Consider the following 18,469-nt stretch of genomic DNA (forward strand, 5'->3'; position numbering starts at 1 on the left):
AAAAAAAAAAAAAAAAAAAAGACAACCCATGACAGAAAGATGCTTAGCACCAGCTCCTCTGTGTCCCCATTCACCCAGTGCTTGCTCAGCTCCGGTGCTGCTTGGATAGGAAGTAGATTGAAGGTTAAAGTAGAGTTTGGAGGTTAAAGGGAGCAAGAAATTCTCCTTGGCTGGGGTTTGACAATGCTGTAAATCCATCATTAGGGCTCAGAAAAGCTGCAGCGGCGCAAAGCAAAGTGCTGACCTGGTGCAAACCCCCTCTGCCCGTTCCAGTTTGCTCCCGTTAGCTCTGTGCTCCCTCCCTGTAGGCTCGAGCCGTTCACAGCGCTCTCGCTTCGTGCGAGTCCCCCTGCAGCTGGCGGAAAGCCAGGCTAAAACACACATGCTTACATAAACTCCACTTCAAGTCCTGGAGGCAATTTGTCAGAACTGCAGTTATGCGGCCGCTCTTGATCTGGTCGAATTTGGATGATCCGGTAATGCACAGATTAACGGGTAGAACCACAGCCTCAAACTGCCCTTGAAGAGCGGGGAGATGGAGAAGGACAGAGCCAGCTTCTTCCTGGATGAAAACACCTGTGTCAAGCTTCCAGGTTGTTCCTTGCCAACAAGGCGATRTCTTTTTTTGCTCCATGCCCACTCYATCCTGCAACACCAACTTTCAACATGTCCCAAGGTTGACTTCTTGGCCAGCAGTGACAAGACACTATGAGAACACGCCAGCCCATGCCAGTCCCGTATGACCTCCAGCGGTGCCCATCTCATGCTGCCAGTGAAGGGCTCCGTGGGCATCTGGCCCTCAACATAAGGAACTTTGCAGATCCCATTGCAGAAGGGCCATCCATGGCCATTTTCTAATGAAGCCATGGTGGCTCGGGGAGCTCATGTATCACCATGCTCTGGACAGCTTARTTGGGTTTTCCACTATTTCCTCCTTGGAAATCATCTTAAAGCTCATTCCCTTACGAAGCTCTGRCTTGACCTGGTGGAGACAGTCTCAAACCTTGACTTCTGAGCGGACAGCTGTATATGTCTCCCTCCTCCACAGCCTCCAAAAATCGTCTTCTGGAAAGTTGAGATGTCTGAAATCAGTCTTCTCCAGTTAGCTGCAGTTTTGCTTTGTACCAGGGCTCTGGCCTAATCAGTACTAAATCTTCTAATAATATACTGCAACACAGTAAATTACAGCATAGGCCTTTTTTTCCAATGATGTTCTCTGCTGAGCAGTAATTGAAGAGTGCAATAGAGAAGAGTCAAACCATATAACTTTTTGCTGATATGTGAAATATGCTCAAACTGTCAACTGCTGATAAAAGAGTGTCTACAATGGCTGATGTACTGCTAGGGACAGAGGTAAAACTTCCCCTTCTTGAGATTATCAGAATAAATGGTTTTCCATGGTGTAGAAATGCGACCCCAGTCTTGCGTAGGTAACCCCGGTTCCCCATTCATCCCAACCGATGTGAGGTCTCTTGTCCTGCAAGTTCATTGCGAGGCTCATTAGATTGCTTTGCTCATGCAGCCATCAGGACAACATGGTGATTCCGGGMTGGCTGTTCAACATAGTCTTAATTYAAAGAGCAAGTGCTTTACACTAGTTGTACTTTTTTCTGAGTGTTTACCATCAGAAAGTTGCAACTGTGGAGCTTAACTCAGTCTAAAAATAGTAGCCAAAGTCAGGTCTGTGCCCCTTTGCATGTCCTGCTTTACAAAGGCTTCTGGAGATAAACAGGTGAAGAACTGGCTTAAGATGTATTGAAAGATGGGAAATAGCCATTGCTGGCTGCTCTCTACGTATATTTAAAAATACGTCTAGGTTTGACAGGCACAGGCTTGGAGACAAGTCATCAGGTTAGGGAGAGATGGTGGTTAAAGGGAAGAGATGACTGCAGAGGTGGAACTGGCAGGAAGAGTTATTTATAGCAAGAAGTGACATTCATAGATGGTGGATGGAGCTACTGCTGGAGCATTTACTTGTTCTGTAACAGGGACTTGTGTGGCTTCCAGAGCCCTTCTGGGCAAAGCATTGTAAATACCATGAAAAGACAGGCCTTGCCCCAAAGTGTCTGTATCCAAGAGGTGATGCATGGTGCTATGCCAGATATGGCAGTGAGGAGTGCTGACCTTGCTGCCTGCCCTAGCTTTGCTGCCGCAGCAGAGCTCCCGGGACATCCCTAGCTCTCCAGTGAGTCATTGTTTGACTTTCTGAACGGCTTAAAGGCAAAACAAAACAAAAACCAAAACACTTGAGAGGCTCAGATAATGCTTGTGGTTGTGGTCCTGGGGAACTGGAGAGGTGCCTGAGGACTGGAAGAAAGCCAATGTCACTCCAGTCTTCAAAAAGGGCAAGAAGGAGGACCTAGGCAACTATAGGCCAGTCAGCCTCACCTCCATCCCTGGAAGGGTGATGGAACAGCTCCTTCTGGATGTAATCTCCAGACATATGGAGGAAAAGAAGGTGATCAGGAGTAGCCAGCATGGATTCACCAAGGGGAAATCCTGCTTAACCAATCATCTGATAGCCTTCTCTGATGGAGTGACTGGCTGGGTAGATGAGGGGAGAGCAGTGGACGTTGTGTACCTTGACTTCAGCAAGGCTTTTGACACTGTCTCCCATAACATCCTCCTAGAGAAGCTCAGGAAGTGTGGGTTGGACGAGTGGACAGTGAGATGGATTGAGAACTGGCTGAAAGGCAGAGCTCAGAGGGTCGTCATCAGTGGCGTGGAGTCTAGTTGTAGGCCTGTGGCTAGTGGTGTCCCCCAGGGCTCAGGACTGGGTCTCATCCTGTTCAACTTCTTCATCAATGACCTGGATGACGGGATGGAGTGCCTCCTCAGCAAGTTTGCTGATGATCCCAAGCTGGGAGGAGTGGCTGACACACCCAAGGGCTGTGCTGCCATTCAGAGAGACCTGGACAGGCTGGAGAGCTGGGCAGAGAGGAACCTCCTGAGGTTCAACAAGGGCAAGTGCAGAGTCCTGCACCTAGGGAAAAATAACCCTAGGCACCAGTACAAGCTGGGGGCTGACCTTCTGGAGAGCAGCTCTGCAGAGAAAGACCTGGGAGTGCTGGTGGATGACAAGTTGACCGTGAGCCAGCGATGTGCCCTTGTGGCCAGGAAGGCCAATGGTCTCCTGGGGTGCATTAGGAAGAGTGTTGCCAGCAGGCCGAGGGAGGTGATCCTGCCCCTCTACTCAGCCCTGGGGAGGCCTCATCTYGAGTMCTGTGTCCAGCTSTGGGCTCCCCAGGACAAGAGACACATGGAGCTACTGGAGACAGTCCAGTGTAGGGCTACAAAGATGATCAGAGGGCTGGAGCACCTGCCCTAGGAGGAACGGCTGCGAGAGCTGGGCCTCTTCATCCTGGGGACGAGAAGACTGAGGGGGGATCTGATCACTGTGTACAAGTACCTGAAGGGAGGGTGTCAAGGGGATGGGGACAAACTCTTTTCAGTTGTCCCATGTGACAGGGACAAGAGGCAATGGGCAGAAATTGAAGCACAGGAAGTTCCKCCTGACCGTGAGGGGGAATTTCTTCCCTGTGAGAGTGACGGAGCACTGGACCAGGTTGCCCGAGAGGTTGTGGAGTCTCCTTGTCTGGAGATCTTCAAGGCCCTCCTGGATGCAACCCTGTCTACCATGCTGTAGGTGACCCTACTGAGCAGGGAGGTTGGACTAGGTGATCTCCAGAGGTCCCTGCCAACCTTACTGATTCTATGATTCAATGAAAGGGAAGTCACCACTGCATCAAGTTTACCAGTCAGGGTTGGTGACATCATCTTTGGTGGAAATCCCCAAGACATTTGCTTCTTCATCACGCTGACCAGACCAGCATCATTGCCTGGCAAATAACTCTTGGTCACAAATCTGGGTCTCCCCACTACCACTTTTTCTCTCTCATTTCCTAAAGCCAAGAAGATGAATCATAGAATCAGTAAGGTTGGCAGAGACCTCTGGAGATCATCTAGTCCAACCTCCCTGCTCAACAGGGTCACCTAGACCACCATGTTAGACAGGGTTGCATCCAGGCAGGTCTTGAAGATCTCCAGACAAGGAGACTCCACAACCTCTCAGGCAACCTGTGCCAGTGCTCTGTCACTCTCACAGGGAAGAAATTCCCCCTCACGGTCAGGCGGAGCTTCCTGTGCTTCAATTTCTGCCCATTGCCTCTTGTCCCGTCACACGGGGTGACTGAAAAGAGTTTGTCCCCRTSYCCTTGACACCYTCCCTTCAGGTACTTGTACACAGTGATCACACCCCCCCTCAGTCTTCTCTTCCCCAGGCTGAAGAGGCCCAGCTCTCGCAGCCGTTCCTCACAGGGCAGGTGCTCCAGCCCTCTGATCATCTTTGTAGCCCTACACTGGACTGTCTCCAGTAGCTCCATGTGTCTCTTGTCCTGGGGAGCCCACAACTGAACACAGCAGAAGTAGCTCTCCTTGTATGGTCACTAGGTTACAACACACATGAGAGAAAGTATATATATACATCTTATAGGGAAATAATTATTAATTTTGCTGTAATAGCAATGCTTAGGACTGGCATTACTACAGATGTATTTATATCCTCTGTCCTGAAGAAAGTATGTAAGTTATTCTGAGCCATGTGCATACGCAGAGCTGGGGCTGAGCTAGAGCACCGTGAACCCCTGAGGAGTTTGTTGTGTGAGGGTGGAGGTGGATCTCACTGCTACTCCCTGCACTTAGCCAAAAAGGAACGCCAATCTGAGCTGGTTTGAAAGCAGGAAAACTCATGTTCTAACCCATACGGCACAGGGTGTCCTAAAAAAAAAAAAAAAAAAAAAAAAAGAAGAAGAAGAAAAGAGGGTGACCAATCTTTTTGTCCCAAACATTTTTGTTTCTGGGGCCAGCATGGCAGAGGTGAACGTGGAAGTCAAGAAGGGACGTGCCTAGCCCAGAAGCTACAGTCAACTAGTGTATTTTGGTTCATCCATGCCAGCTAAAGAATTAGCCAGGACCGAACATCGGTGACAATAAAACCCTTCTGGAGGTGCCCCAACGGCCCAAAATGACATCCTGGAAGCAGCATTTATTCATTCCCCTGGGTTGGAAGTGCAGGCCCTGTGGTTTGATTTTCCAGCTCAGCATGCCATAGGGAAGCTGAGATGAATTTCATGCTTGGAGAATTTTCTGCTTTTAATAATTGATCAAGAGAGAACAGTTGGGCAGAAATGCTTTAAACAGAAACTCGCAGCCTGCGGGCTCTCCGGGCCAGCTTGCCGCGCTGAAACTGCTTTTAGTGACAAGACAAAGTCAAGGGAGGGGGCCGGGGGGAGGGCACTGCCTCCAAAAACCGGGCCCTGCGGTGTGCTGCGGCTAGCTATTAAGGGCTTAGTGCCTCCACAACCAGGCAAAGGGGATTTCTTTAATCTTCCTGTTTGGAACATCTGGAGCCTGGACTCGTAAAACTTTCCTTGTTACTTTAACCCTTCAGGCCCTTTTTTGGGGGATGCAGGGCTATGTTTGGAGCACTGAGTGCACAGATCAGCCCAGYCGGTTGGAGAAGACCTGTCAACTCCTATTATCCAGGGCAACTGTGTAAAATCATCTCATTTATCAAGCACTATGTTAAAAATCCTGAGGGATAAGGTACAACAGCCGGACGCACTGAGATACGTCCACATCATCTTCTGCTGGCAGATGGAGCCTGGCTTGAAGTCGTAACCCTTTAAAAGCAAGCACTAAGTCCTCATTTTATCTCTTTGCTTGACTCCAAGCTGAATTGATGGTGGCTACATGATTTCTGGTTGAAGCCAACTCAGGTCTGGTAATGCCTGGGAATGGGGAGGTCCAGTTTGCTGTTTCTTGGACAGCCAGAAGGTGARGAAATGATCACGGCAGCCCAGTGGGCAGCAGAGTCTGTGCTCATGTTGCCCTGCCAGGGCAACAAGAGATATTCTTGAGTTTCAGTAGATATCCTATAAAAGTAAAGCTTTATGRGGCTGAAAATGCAGCAGAGCACAGGTCTTTCTCTGGGAAGTGTCTCAAGCCTCAGCACCTTGGCTCCTGGCTTGGAATGATTTTTAATACAKTCAACTCCAGCACTCCTAATCCAAAGCCTTTTAGCTTGCAGAGGTCACCTTGAGTTCAGAAGGCAAACTTCTCACCTGAGGTATAGTTTTGTTACAAGAAAGCAGATCTCCAGATAAGGACCTGTTTTGTTACAGGAAATCGATCTCCAGATACAGACCTGCTTGTAGCTTGGGAAATGCTGAGAACACCATAGATAAGGGGATTTTGGTGTTTATAGCTCAGAAGCTTAAAATTCATTTGCCTCCTTCCAATAGAGATGGGCAGGCCAGTAAAATAAACTCAGCTGAAGYAAGGAAGGGGCATAGCATTGTGATAAGGCAGAATTTGAAGAATGTCTGAAGTGGAACTGAAAGTGGAGATAGTCAACAGGGAGAGAGCAGGAAACCACAGGGAGCAGCATATCTTGGCCATATGTTTCTGCTGCAAAGGTTCAGCTGCTTTTTTAAGCTCAATGCTTCATTCTTACCTAGGAGGCTCTATGCAGCCATGCCTATCAGGAGCTCATGAGCTTCAATGCTCCTCTGAAAACTCAGGAGGCTGCACAGGCACCTCACCTTTGGCAGAAGCACAACTGTCTTGTCCCTCCAAATGCAAGAGAAACTTGAAAACATGATTTAAACATATGCTGAAGGCTTAGAGACTGGAAGGCCAAGAGAAAAAAAATGTATTATGAACTATCTTGACTTTTAAATCAACCTAAATGGTTGGGTTGGCAGGGCTCTGCTAGACTCTGGGACTCCTGCTACCCACTTGAGGGCTTTCTGCTGTGCCGTAGCTACTCTTTCAGTCCCAGGCTTGATGTCCACAAGGGTAAGTGAGAGCTTCTCTGTTAAACCCTGAAACCTCCTAAAGAGAGCAAAGGGAGCAATGCATTGCGCTGGGAGGAAGGTGGGGGAGGAAGAAGAGTGGGCGATGTTATATGTAGACAAAGAAGTCACACTACTTTTTAATAATTCTTTCCATGGCTATGGCCTCCCTGAGCACCACATTCCCGCCCCTCCATGTTTTTGCTGTTGAGGTCCTCTTCCCAACTCTCGAGAACCCTAAATGCTGGCCTTCAAGCTCTGTTTTTGGTATCTGTTCCAGGGACGTGAAAGCTCTCCTAAATCTTCCCTGCATCTCTGAGTTATTCAGTCATCTACGGGTTAAAGCAGTGGAGCAAGAGTTCAATGGCTTCAATTCCTCCCAGTCTTTTGGATGCATGGTTGCACCTGAACTCCCTAACCTGCACCTGTGGAGAGGACAAACCTTGGAAACAGCAGCGTGAAGCTGTCAGCCCCACACTACTGGGATAGACCCAAAGAAATCTAGGCACCCTCAGTCAAGCCATTTGTGCCTCAGTTTCCCCTTTGACAAGCTGCAGTAAGAGTAACATGGAGGAAGTCCATGAGTGCTGATCATGAGGGTACCAAGTATTGACTTCGCCTGTGCAAAGACACCTCCCCTTGCTCACTGCTTCCTTCTATGTGTGGCAAACCTGAAGTCAACTCCTGCACATCCAGGATGAACTACAAGCCACTTATCGGAATATTCACCTTTGACAGCAGCTGGGAAGACTTTCCTCCACCAACAAAAGCTGTTTATTTTAGAGGCTCCTGATCACTTCTTCACAGTCTATTTATACACCCATTGCCCAATGCTGCATTTGAGATGAAAGCTGAATGGCTTCCCAAAGGATAATATGCCATGGGAAGGGTGTTTTCAGAAGGTGCTTTAGTGCCGCCGCCACCGCTGCTGCTGGTATTTGCAAAACCTCCACGCCAGGAGACTTCAAAGCAGCTATGGCACCCTCGGCTCTGAGGCAGCAGGGAGGTGAAATGCCCTTCCAGTTCAGGCATGCCTTGGAGTTCACTAAAAACCACTTCTTATTAATCTGCGATTGAAACTGTAATTATGTCATCGCTCTGAACAACCCCATCGACAAGTTTAGGCACAGGGAGAACCTGAACGTACGAGGCTAGCGTGCTGCGTGCCGCACATATCCCAGGCTGATGGCTCTTGCGCGCTTGCCATGGAGATTAGTTGGCCTGGCAAAACCCAGTGTGTACTGCACTGTCCTTTCTGGTGGGGCCAAACACGAGCTGGGTCCTGAGGGCAAAGCTGCTCATCGTCAGTGCCAGCTCCACCTCACGTCTGTGTGCCCTACTGACCCGCAGAGGATGGCACTTGTCTCCCTACAGAATAACCAGGCCCCTGGAGGTACCTTGGTGTGGCAATGGCACTCATGCAATGGAGACTGGAACGCCCTGATCCATGCCGAGGATCTGTCCATGAGGCCTGGCTTTTCTCAGGAAGAAAATGCAATATTTGGAGCGTTGCTTTTCCCAGGAATATCCACTCCCCGGAGGTCTTCTTCAAGTGTCCCTCTTCTCCCATTAGGATCAAAAGCCTATCCCAAATCCCACGCTTTCCCCTGCTCGCTTGATGAGATGCAGGATGCTCTTTTCTGCTTTCATTGTTCTCAGATGTTTTGGACCTTATTAAATAACATTTCAAGTGCTGATGTTAATTAAAATTCCTTTTAACCACTCCCCGCTCACCCTCTTCTTGAAATCCCTCCTTAAAACCTCATTTGTTTTTGGGACCTTCCCAAACTGAGGCACTCCACACCAAGATTTTTTCATACTGCTCCTCCATGCCACATGCCTCCTCTGCAAAGAGCTCTGAAATGCAAAGCACCATCTGCACATGAGGGCTTCTTCTTCATCATCGCCTTACTATTATCATTTTGCCTGTCCTTGGGGTCCAAACTGGAGATACATGGAATGGATTTGGACAGTATTTATCTCACGCACTGTTCTTTGTCTGTGCCAGGAACACAAGAGCACGTATTAGTGATGGATATATAACATTGCACAAAAACAATTCCTCATCTCCTGCATTCGGTGCTGTTATGTGTGTGTCTCTTTGAAAGATGACATTTTAGAAACTGTGCTCCCGTCTGTTATGCACGGAYATTAAATATCTGGAATAACATCTATAAATTCTGTTTTTCTAGTTAATAAGCTCTATTCTAGGGTTTTGGACAATTGCACGTGCAGTGTACATGTCCTTTTGACATTTCATTAGCCTTCATGAAGGAGAAGACCTCATCCCTGCAGAAAAACTGGTATGCAGAYAAGAGATAAAAGTGTTAAATTGAGACATTTCATTAAATTCCAAAATTCTGTCCAATGAAATAAGAAAAATTACCAAGTAATAGAAGATGAGCCTGGAAGAGATTGTGGAGGATCAGCACTCATTGTAGATGTTGTCCAGTTACTTGCCATTTATCACTTCGTAGTGGTGATGGATGGGTATGTTAAAAGCAGATATTCCCAATAACCAACAGCAATAGGACAGTATGGAACATTTATTTAAAAAAGCATTTACAGRATGCTCTTATTCAGACTTCCCGGCCATCGCTCAGACGTGCTTGAGCAGCTGTGTCACTTGAGGGATGTGAAACGCCACCAGAAGCCTGTGGTTCCTCTGACGACTGTGTGGTTTGGGAAGCCCCTGGTTCAGTCCTGACCTGCTGGCTCCAGCAGGAAGCCGCAGAGTGAAATCCTGAGATTTGTCCCAYGGGGCTTTAGATGAAAGTTAGGGATGAGAAGGAGCCCTTCACTTTGTGTAGAAAAATTACAATTCCAGAACTGATGAATTCCTCCTGGAAGAGTAATTTAACTGTGTGAGGTCACTCCGGAGAGATTATTGCCTTCAAGCCCCCAGATTTTTTTTTTTTTTTTGAGGGGGGGCACACACTCCAGAGCACTTCTTATCCATTTTGAAAAGCTGCTTTTTCACTGCCCAGGATTTTTGATAAGTAAGAAGTGTTTTGTGCTATTTGATGCAATTAGCTCTGCGTATACAGTTGACTCCACTGAAGATAAGKGCCCTGGCACTGCAGAAGCAGCATCACCAGTGAGATAAGCCACAGCCGCTGTGTGCACTGTGTTTCCATTTCAGATTTCTGCCTCATGAAGAAGGTCAGACCCTCCTCTACAGTACACRGGTCCGGTTCTAGAGAAATACATGCAGTTAGAAATATGTTTCCAGTTGAAGAATAGGCCTAGTGCCTTTAAAATAAGTTCACAAATTGCTATGTGTGCACTGCATGTCTGCTAAGATTTTTTTTTTTTTGAATGCAGAAAGGAATTTTGAAACAGCATGATACATATTTTTTCTGCTTGAAAGATACGCCTTCAGTGGAGATGTTTGTGTGCACTGCAGGATTTTATGACCGAGAGCTCCTCTTACTCCTTTGTAGATTTTAATTCAGACCATTTGATACCTGCTAAAATACACCTAACCTTGCCTTGACCAGCATTTCTGATGGTGTTAGCTCCATCAGTGATGACGACCCCCAAAYCAGCCCCCTGAGGCTCAGTTTAGTGTCTGCTTCCATACCCGCTTCACTTGGGAAGGTGAAGGCGTGCTGCTTCCCGTAGACCAGCGAACAGTCTGCAAAAACCTCCGACAGCAATGACATCATGCTTTTTTGGCTCAATTGTCAATTTTTCAAAAACTGTAGGTCAACACTATGGTTGAATTTGTGTCAAATGTGGCAAATAGCTTCCACAGAAAGGAAGGAAAAGAGAGGGGACAGAAATGCACATATTTTAAAGAGCTGCTTAAACTTTTCACAATTAATTCCTCTCCCTATTAGCTGGATCAGTTGCTTCCCCAGAAAAGCTTCTACGTGCACGACGCAGAGGTGCCCCCGTCCAGCCCGTCCGTGGAGCCCCAGCCCCTTATCTCCCCCCTCCACCAGATCTGCTGCCAGGAGAAGCTGGATTTGAGACCAGCTTGTGTGGAGCAGGGTGCTGTGGGGCCTGSTGGCCGGGGGCTGATGAATGTGGCCGATAATGGTGCTGGGTTTCCTGCAAATGGAGTCCTGGCTCCACGAACTGACCCACCACCGCGGTGGTCAGGGCTGAGATGGGTGCGATAAAAAGCCCKTGGTGGCAGTAGACTGCTCAGCTGCCGGTGTGACGGGCCGGGAGGCAGCGGGCTGGAGCAGGGCCAGTCTGCACTGAGTYTGGCACCTCCAAGGTGAAACATCCCGGGGACCTGGGATGACCCCRCGGTGTGGTGGGGCTGGAGGTGGTGGTGTTTCAAGCTGTGGCTCCTGCAGCAGGGGAGCAGTGTCGTTGCTCCAGCTGCTYGAGGCTGATTAGCTCGAAGTAGCGCGGGAAATCGGGTCATGGCTGGAGAACAACCCAAAAGAGAGTGGAGATCAGGTTAAAAAATACCTGCCACGTGCCCAGCGAGCAGAATCGGGTATTCCTGGGGCGATTTCCCACGGACRTGGGTCTGCAGATGCAGTGGACATCCCGTGCAGACGTTGCCCCCACTACCGCAGAAGCAATCGCAAGAGGGAATTTGCACCACGGGCACCAATGGTGAGAGGAGCAATTGCAAGAGAGGATTTGCAAGCGTTTTGGCTGCAGCCGAGCCAGATTTGGCCCGGGGCCAGGGTGAGGGCCAGGGGCAGCAGGCGCCGGGCGTCCTGTGGAGTCCCCGACTGCCTCCCCCGCGCCAAAAGCGCTCCGGTGCCGTGACGTCTGGGCTCCCTTCCAGGTCCGTCATGGGACTCCGAGCAAATCCCTTGGGGCAATCTGATCCCCAGGACGCCGGGCACCTCTCGCTCAGGTTACGAAGGGTTTTCCAAAAAAGCTTGCTGCGGTTGAAGGCAGTTCATTGACAGCCCTGGGGGCTCCCGCAGTTTGCACCGCTAATTTGGGGGACACTGCGGCTCGCAGCTGCACAAATGGGCTGAAACTGCTTATTRCTCCGTGCAGAAACAAGGCTCCGCTGCGACAGGCCTACTTTCCACCACGGCATATAACCTTGGGTTCGATTGCTGTCACATACCGGGGAAAAAAGCACCGCTCGTCCTGCACAAATAGCAGAGGTTATATAGCAGCCGGCGGACGTTAGCAGTTTTTCCTTCACGGCGCATCAGACTCGATGATGAAATTCTGTCTGAAGCTTCATGGGGACAGAATTACACGCGTTTCCCAGTAGTCCTTGAATGGCTATCAAATGTGTCAGGGTTATAAGCCAGCCTGGAGGGACTTTTTCTCCAGTAGCTCCCATTCCAGGAAACGAGTCTGCCCCGCACATTCCCTAAATTTGCAAGCAGTCGAGAGGGCAGCATCGTTAAAATCAGAGCGTCCTTTYTGGTTGAGTTTTGACTAGCTCTTGAGTAGTTTAGGAGGTGAAATAACCACACATACCACAAGTCTTGCAGCTGGAAGGGACAAGCGGACCACTGGGAAACAAAACTTGCTCGCAGTGCTTGTTATTCCTGTAACTATAGGAAAATTTAAGAAGGAAGAGACTTCTGGACTAGCTGGCTTCTCAGACCATCTTGGTGGACTATGCAGAACCAGTTTCAGATTTTCAGCCTGCAACCACCAAAACAACATCTCCACAAAAGCCTGCCCATGGTCAGGAGTTACTAGGGACCCATTAGGAACCAGTGGCAACTTTATGAGCAGCCCCAGGGCCCCCAGAGCAGGCATGGAGCAACCTGGGGCCTTCTTGTTGCCCAGAGGCGGTCCCTGGTGTGGTGCTGGAGATGTCCTTTGGCCAAAACTCCTCCCTCCATTTTCCCAAGCAGGTACTTGGAACCACTCATGATCAGTAATGGCATCAGGAACCTTAACATAGAGTCCAGGGAGGACATGGTGCCAATGGCTTYCTAGTGCCGGGGAGTGCTCCTGGCTGTGTTGGATGCGCCACCATGGATGGAGCCCAGAGCCTGGCTGTTGGCAGATGAAGCGCATCCCTTGCTCCATGGCCACCTGACAGGTTTCTGGGCCACCAAATTTGCCCAGGCTCCACGACAGGGTGGCCACATGCAAAGGGAGTATTAGGACTCCATTTGTTTGTATAGGTGCCAGGCCTGCACAAACCTCTCAGTTGTACCGGGAAGCCGTCTGGAGGYCCAGGGAGCCAGCATGGGATAAAGTAGTCCTGAAGAGCACTCAAAGCAGTAGCCGTGCAGCTGAGTGTGGTCCAGCACCTGGCAACATTCCTAGATACTCTTCACAGTTTCACAGTACACCTCACTTTGGATTTGWCATCGTAGGTAGTTGGGCTATTTTTCTTTCTTTTAATCTAAAAATGGAAAAAGAGGCCTGGGGTCAGGTACGTTTGAAGAGCATACTGGACCGGGCGGTGGAGGCCAGGAGAGGCAGTGTTTGCAAGGTCTGCGGCTGGGCTGARTCCCATCAAACTGGGAATATCACAAGAGGCTCCTCTACCGCAGYGCCCCAGCATTTCCACGCAGGCGAGGAAGGCATGCTCCAGCAAAATCATAAAATGACCAACTTAAAGAAAAAAAATTCAATGCCCCCCCCCATTGCCTCCCTCCCCGTGAACTTTTTTGAACTTGAAAAAAAACAAAACAAAACAAAGCAAAACAGGACTGGGTTCAGCTTCAGTTCAAGTTGTAGATAAAGCTCAGCCTCGTGCTAATTTTATCGCAGCAGTTCCCACCATTCCCGGCAGACAGTCGCTCCGCTGAAACCCCCGGCGCCCTGCACGCTGCGTGCAGTCCAGCCGACGTGGCCACGCGGGACCGGCGGAGGCACTGCCACATGCTCTGGCCACCGAGCGTCTCTGGACACCAGGCCGCTTCAGCCACCAAGCATCTCCAGCTACTGAGGATCTCTGGGCATGAAGCATCTCTGGCCACTGAGTGTCTCTGTCACCGAGCATCTCCAGCCAGGGCCACCCGCAGATCTGCTGGGCACATGAGGGCAGAGCCACGTGACGTCCCGCACTTGCAGGCCTTTGCCTGGGTTTCCTTTTATTTTTTTTTTCCTGTTACTTCCCTCAGGAACAGACCTTTGATCTCGTGCCACACAGGCAATTAGTTAAACTGGAGAAGAGGGTAATTAGGGGAGTAATTGAGAGGAACCGGCTATGGGGAAGGAAGCCATGGGCCACACTTAAAGGGGAATGGAGGAGCAGAGGGGACCACAGACCTGCCCTGGGCATCATCTCCGTGGACCTGTGCATGTAGCCGGGAGAGCAGAGTGCTATTTAAGGACGGTGCTGGCATGGGGACTAGGAGAGTCCTAACCAACAGAGCAGGGAGATGTGGGATTAGCCCCCCGAGGAGACCAGYTGCTTCATCCAAGGGTCCCTCAGAGGTAGTGCCCTGGTGGTGCGAATGACGGTTCAACTTCTCGCAATAGCTGTAAAATAAAACCCTCAGGATACAAGTTACCTTGGCTGTAAAAYAATATGTGCACCATATTTCACAATCTTTGCCATCAGTCTCTCCCCAGAGCAATATTTTTTTATGGCATTTGCCCTCAGACCAGTTTTTCCTAATGCAACGTGGATCTTTACCCCAGGCTGGTTTTTGTAACCCTTCTCCTGACACAGCTCTGATCAGCTCCCACTCTTGCCCCTGCCATTTCCAACACATTTCTCCTCTGATCCTCGCCAAAACTGGACTCCCCCGGCCTCGCTCCATGACAAGCATCATTCTGAGCTTGCTTGAACTCAATATTTAGAAATTTCGAAAATCAAAGCTTAGATATGAAACCCTGAGCTTGTGCCAGCTCGGCTGTGATAAGGGCGATCGGTCCGGAGCCACGGGCTGATCCGGGCGCAGCCCGATGGCACGTTGGCATTTCTCCCCGCATGGCAAATCTGCTTCACGAGAAGGGCTGAGATCACGGTCCCAGCTCCTACCACCGATGTCCTGTGGGAMAATGTGGCTTTTGCTCTCCATAACCATAAATATGGACTCTGCACAGGCCCTAAACACCAAGGGCTCTCACGGGCCACTTTCTCTCCCTCTCTTTCCCTGATGTAGCCCCAGGTATCGCAGCCTAGKTCCTTCACTGGGTGAATTTATTGTATCTCTGTCGGTTGCAAGGGAATTAATCTGATTTCAGGACTTCTCTATTTTCTTCGCGTAGTACTGCTACCAATGACCATTGCAGCATTAGCAAGGAGAGGTTGTTTTTCTCTTTTTTAAATCAGCCTACCATTAACCCTTCTACCCCCAGCTTGGCTTGAGCGAGGGAGACGACACGGCTGCATGGACCCCCCGCCGTGGGGTTGCTGCCTCCCCGTCCAGTGGCTCCCTCCAGCCGTGCAGATGTGGTCAGACCTTCGCTGCCTCCAGCCACCGACTTCACAAAAATGAAAACTTTTCACTGGAATGTGCAATGGGAAGTTATTGAAGAGATCTGGGCTAATGAAGTCAAAAACACTGTGTTTAAATGTTATTGCTACAGCAACATAACATAGCTCAACATGAGATACTTTGTTTGGGGAAAAACTTGGGCAGTTTAGGCCAGAATGGAACTTTGAAATCTCAGCATTTCTCTTGAGGAGGACTTGGCACTTTGGTGGCATGTCCTGGGTACGTCCACCACAGAAACATAACACACGTGTTTTACCCCGTGGATAATTAGAGCAACTTCCCCAAGAGCTGTAGGTGGCTTTTGCATCCCTGGAAATACTTAAAGATTGGATTTTTTTCCCCCAGAAGTCAGGCTCTAGGAGTTAACTCAGAGAAATCCTGTGGTTTAAGACAGATAGGAAGCTAAACTGAATCGTCACTTTTGAGTAGCTGTGCAAGTCTCTGGCTTTATAATTAATGATCACAGCAGAGGATCCAAAAGGAAGAGGCTATGTACTCTTGCCATGTGTGCTATTGTTTTAATATTATTGTTGTTCTGCTTGTTATTAATGCTGTGATAGCACCCAAAACTTAAGAGCCTGTTCCTCCAGCTATGGAAAAAGTACTTCTGGTGTCTAAAGAACCTACAACCGTCGGAAATCAACACAGTAATTAATGCACATTATTTACTGCCAAATGGCTTTGGCAAAAAAAATTGCAACAGTCAGAATGAAAAACGAGGTTCAACCTTTGCACCACGAGCGTTCGTACGGCGTAGCAGGAGGACTGGTCCCCAGCACAGCCTCGGCGGGACGGGGCTTGTCCAACCCACCAGGCGCTGAGCCCGAGCGAAGCCAAGGACCAAGGACACTCAAATGAGTCATGTCACCCAGCTTTTGCATCTTTTGAGGCTTTTGCAAGGCAAAAACGAAGGGTTCACCTGGGAAAGGGGGTGGAGGCTGGGTGCACAGGCACATTTTGGCCTACTTTTCGCTTGGTTGCGCCAGGGTCCCACTGGCGTTTTTGCACTGACCCTGCTCCAGGGCGATGGCTTTGCGATGCCGTCTCTTGTCCCCGTTGACTCCGGGCACGGCGATTCATAACGAGAAAAATCGCTTCCTCGCCGTCACCGACACTAAAGAAAGCCGGTAACACATGCAGCCCCAGAGGAGGGTTTAATTACAAAGGCAGAGCACCGGCGCTGTCCCACCCTGCCCATTAATGTTCTGTTTTTACTTTTGCCAAAGCAATAATCATTTAAGCTACATTTCTGCGTGCGAACATGGCAGCAATGCCGTTGCATTAAGTGCRAACTCGCTTTGTGACTTAGCTGGGATTTATCTTTGTTATCTGCTTGCCACTAGCGTGAGCATTTAAAAACTYGGTCATTACTCAGTATTAGAAGTGGAGCTGCTGGGAAAGCACAGCATCCCTGCTCTTTGCACGTTTGCCGTGTTTTAGAAAAGCAAGGCGAACTTGCGGTGATTCTTGGGGGTTTCTTTACTCATTGCTCTCAGGGTTTTCCTGCTAGGGATTTGCAGAAACATTCCTGCTTCTAGAAAGTTTCAGAACTGCAGCAGTGACCATYTATCTGCTCCAAAAGGTCTCATCTTTGCTAAGCGTTGTTTTCTCATTTAAAAAAACTCCTGCCATCCAGGAAGAAATTTATCTCCTTCACTGCAAAACTCTGTCCTGTCTGGCTGATGCAGCAACAGAAGCTACAGGAACAGTCGATGAGTGTGTAAAAGTACCATGACAAAAACAGTTCCTGGCCGAGTCAGCCGATATTTCAGCAGATAGTGGGAGATAACGCAAGCCAGGCTATCGTTCTTCTCTGTATTATCATCCAAACAACCCCGAGTCTGGCCATCATCTGCAGAAGGACTGAACAGTCCTTTTATCATCTCCAGCATGGGAGCAGATACTTTCATCATCAGGCTATGGGCAGAATTGTGTCCACAGTGCGAGCAACGGGCCAGAGTACAGATTTGGGAAATGGCATGTGTAGACCAAGAGGGCTGTTGCTCCCATCACCTACCGCAGGAAGATGTTTTGGAGAGGCAACAGGAATTCTGTAGATGCTCCATCACTAGAGGTTTTATGAGTAAGTCAGTCCAACATCCCCAAGAATGAGGCCGGGTGAGTTGGTCCTGCTTTGGGACAAAAGGGTAGACTAGCCACCTCGCACTCCCTTCCAGCCATGTTTTCAGAGAGTAACACCACCTGGCAGGTCACAGCATGTGATGGCTCCCCACCTCCAAGCTGTGGCTGCCTCCGGCCCTGAGGCGGCCCGCAGGCTCCGAAGTTTTGCTTTCTGATGGCTTGGCTGCCTTGTGTATATTTAGTTGTGCCCCAGTGAGCTTCAGGAAAGCCTGTCTGCAGTTTGGAGGTGTTTACTCACTGCCACCTCCTCCGTCCTGGGATATGCTTGCTGTCTTCCAAGCCACCACATCAAACCCACTGCCTTCTGGTGTAGCTACATCCTCAGAAGTGGTGTGTGCATCACAGCAGCCTTAGCTTTATTAAAAGACCAGCAAAGCCTCTTGCACTTTAGCTCCAGGGAGCTTCGGTCATAGCCACAGCTGAGCCTCTTGACCATATATCAGAGGTGGCTCTGGTAAACAGTGAGCAGAGACTCCTGCAGGGTCCTTGCGACACAGCTGATTTGCAGCTTGGCCAAGACCTGTACTTACAGAAGTACAAAACCTGTTTGGAGACGGGGCTGCATTCTCCTGGGATTCACAGGCTCATTCCAGTGCAAACTCAGTGTGGATGTGTTTTTCACCTTTGCATGTCCAAAATGCAACATCGGTAAAGAGAATCATCCTCCACCAGTCCTGTATGGTAACCGGTGGTAACCGGTGTGCAAACCTAGGGGTGGGGTAACACCATGTCCCCAGGACACGGTGGTTAGGAACATGCACAAAAAGTATCTTAGATTGCTTCAGTTACTATAGGGCTTTTTCCTTCTTTCCCAAACTGCATTGCGATGAGTCCACGCATGGTCACATACAGGATTTCACAAGAGAGAGGGGCATTTCTTAAAAAGCAGCAAGTGGATCACCTGTAATTTTCTTACCATAGGCCAGGAGCCCCATGACACATGCACTTAAACCACTTTCCTTGAGTGACCTGCGCTACCAGTGAAGTTCCTGGGCAAACACACGCATTTCAACTAACTGAAAACCATTGCTAATTGACTTCAGCTAGACCAAAAAGGGTTTTCCAGAGAATTCTTAGCAAAACCACAGGCTTTTTTCTTTCTTTCTTTCTTTCTCTTTTTTT

The sequence above is a fragment of the Rhea americana genome, unplaced genomic scaffold (assembly GCF_003343005.1).
Source record: "Rhea americana isolate MKP2758 unplaced genomic scaffold, rheAme1 scaffold_75, whole genome shotgun sequence".
NCBI lineage: Eukaryota > Metazoa > Chordata > Aves > Rheiformes > Rheidae > Rhea > Rhea americana.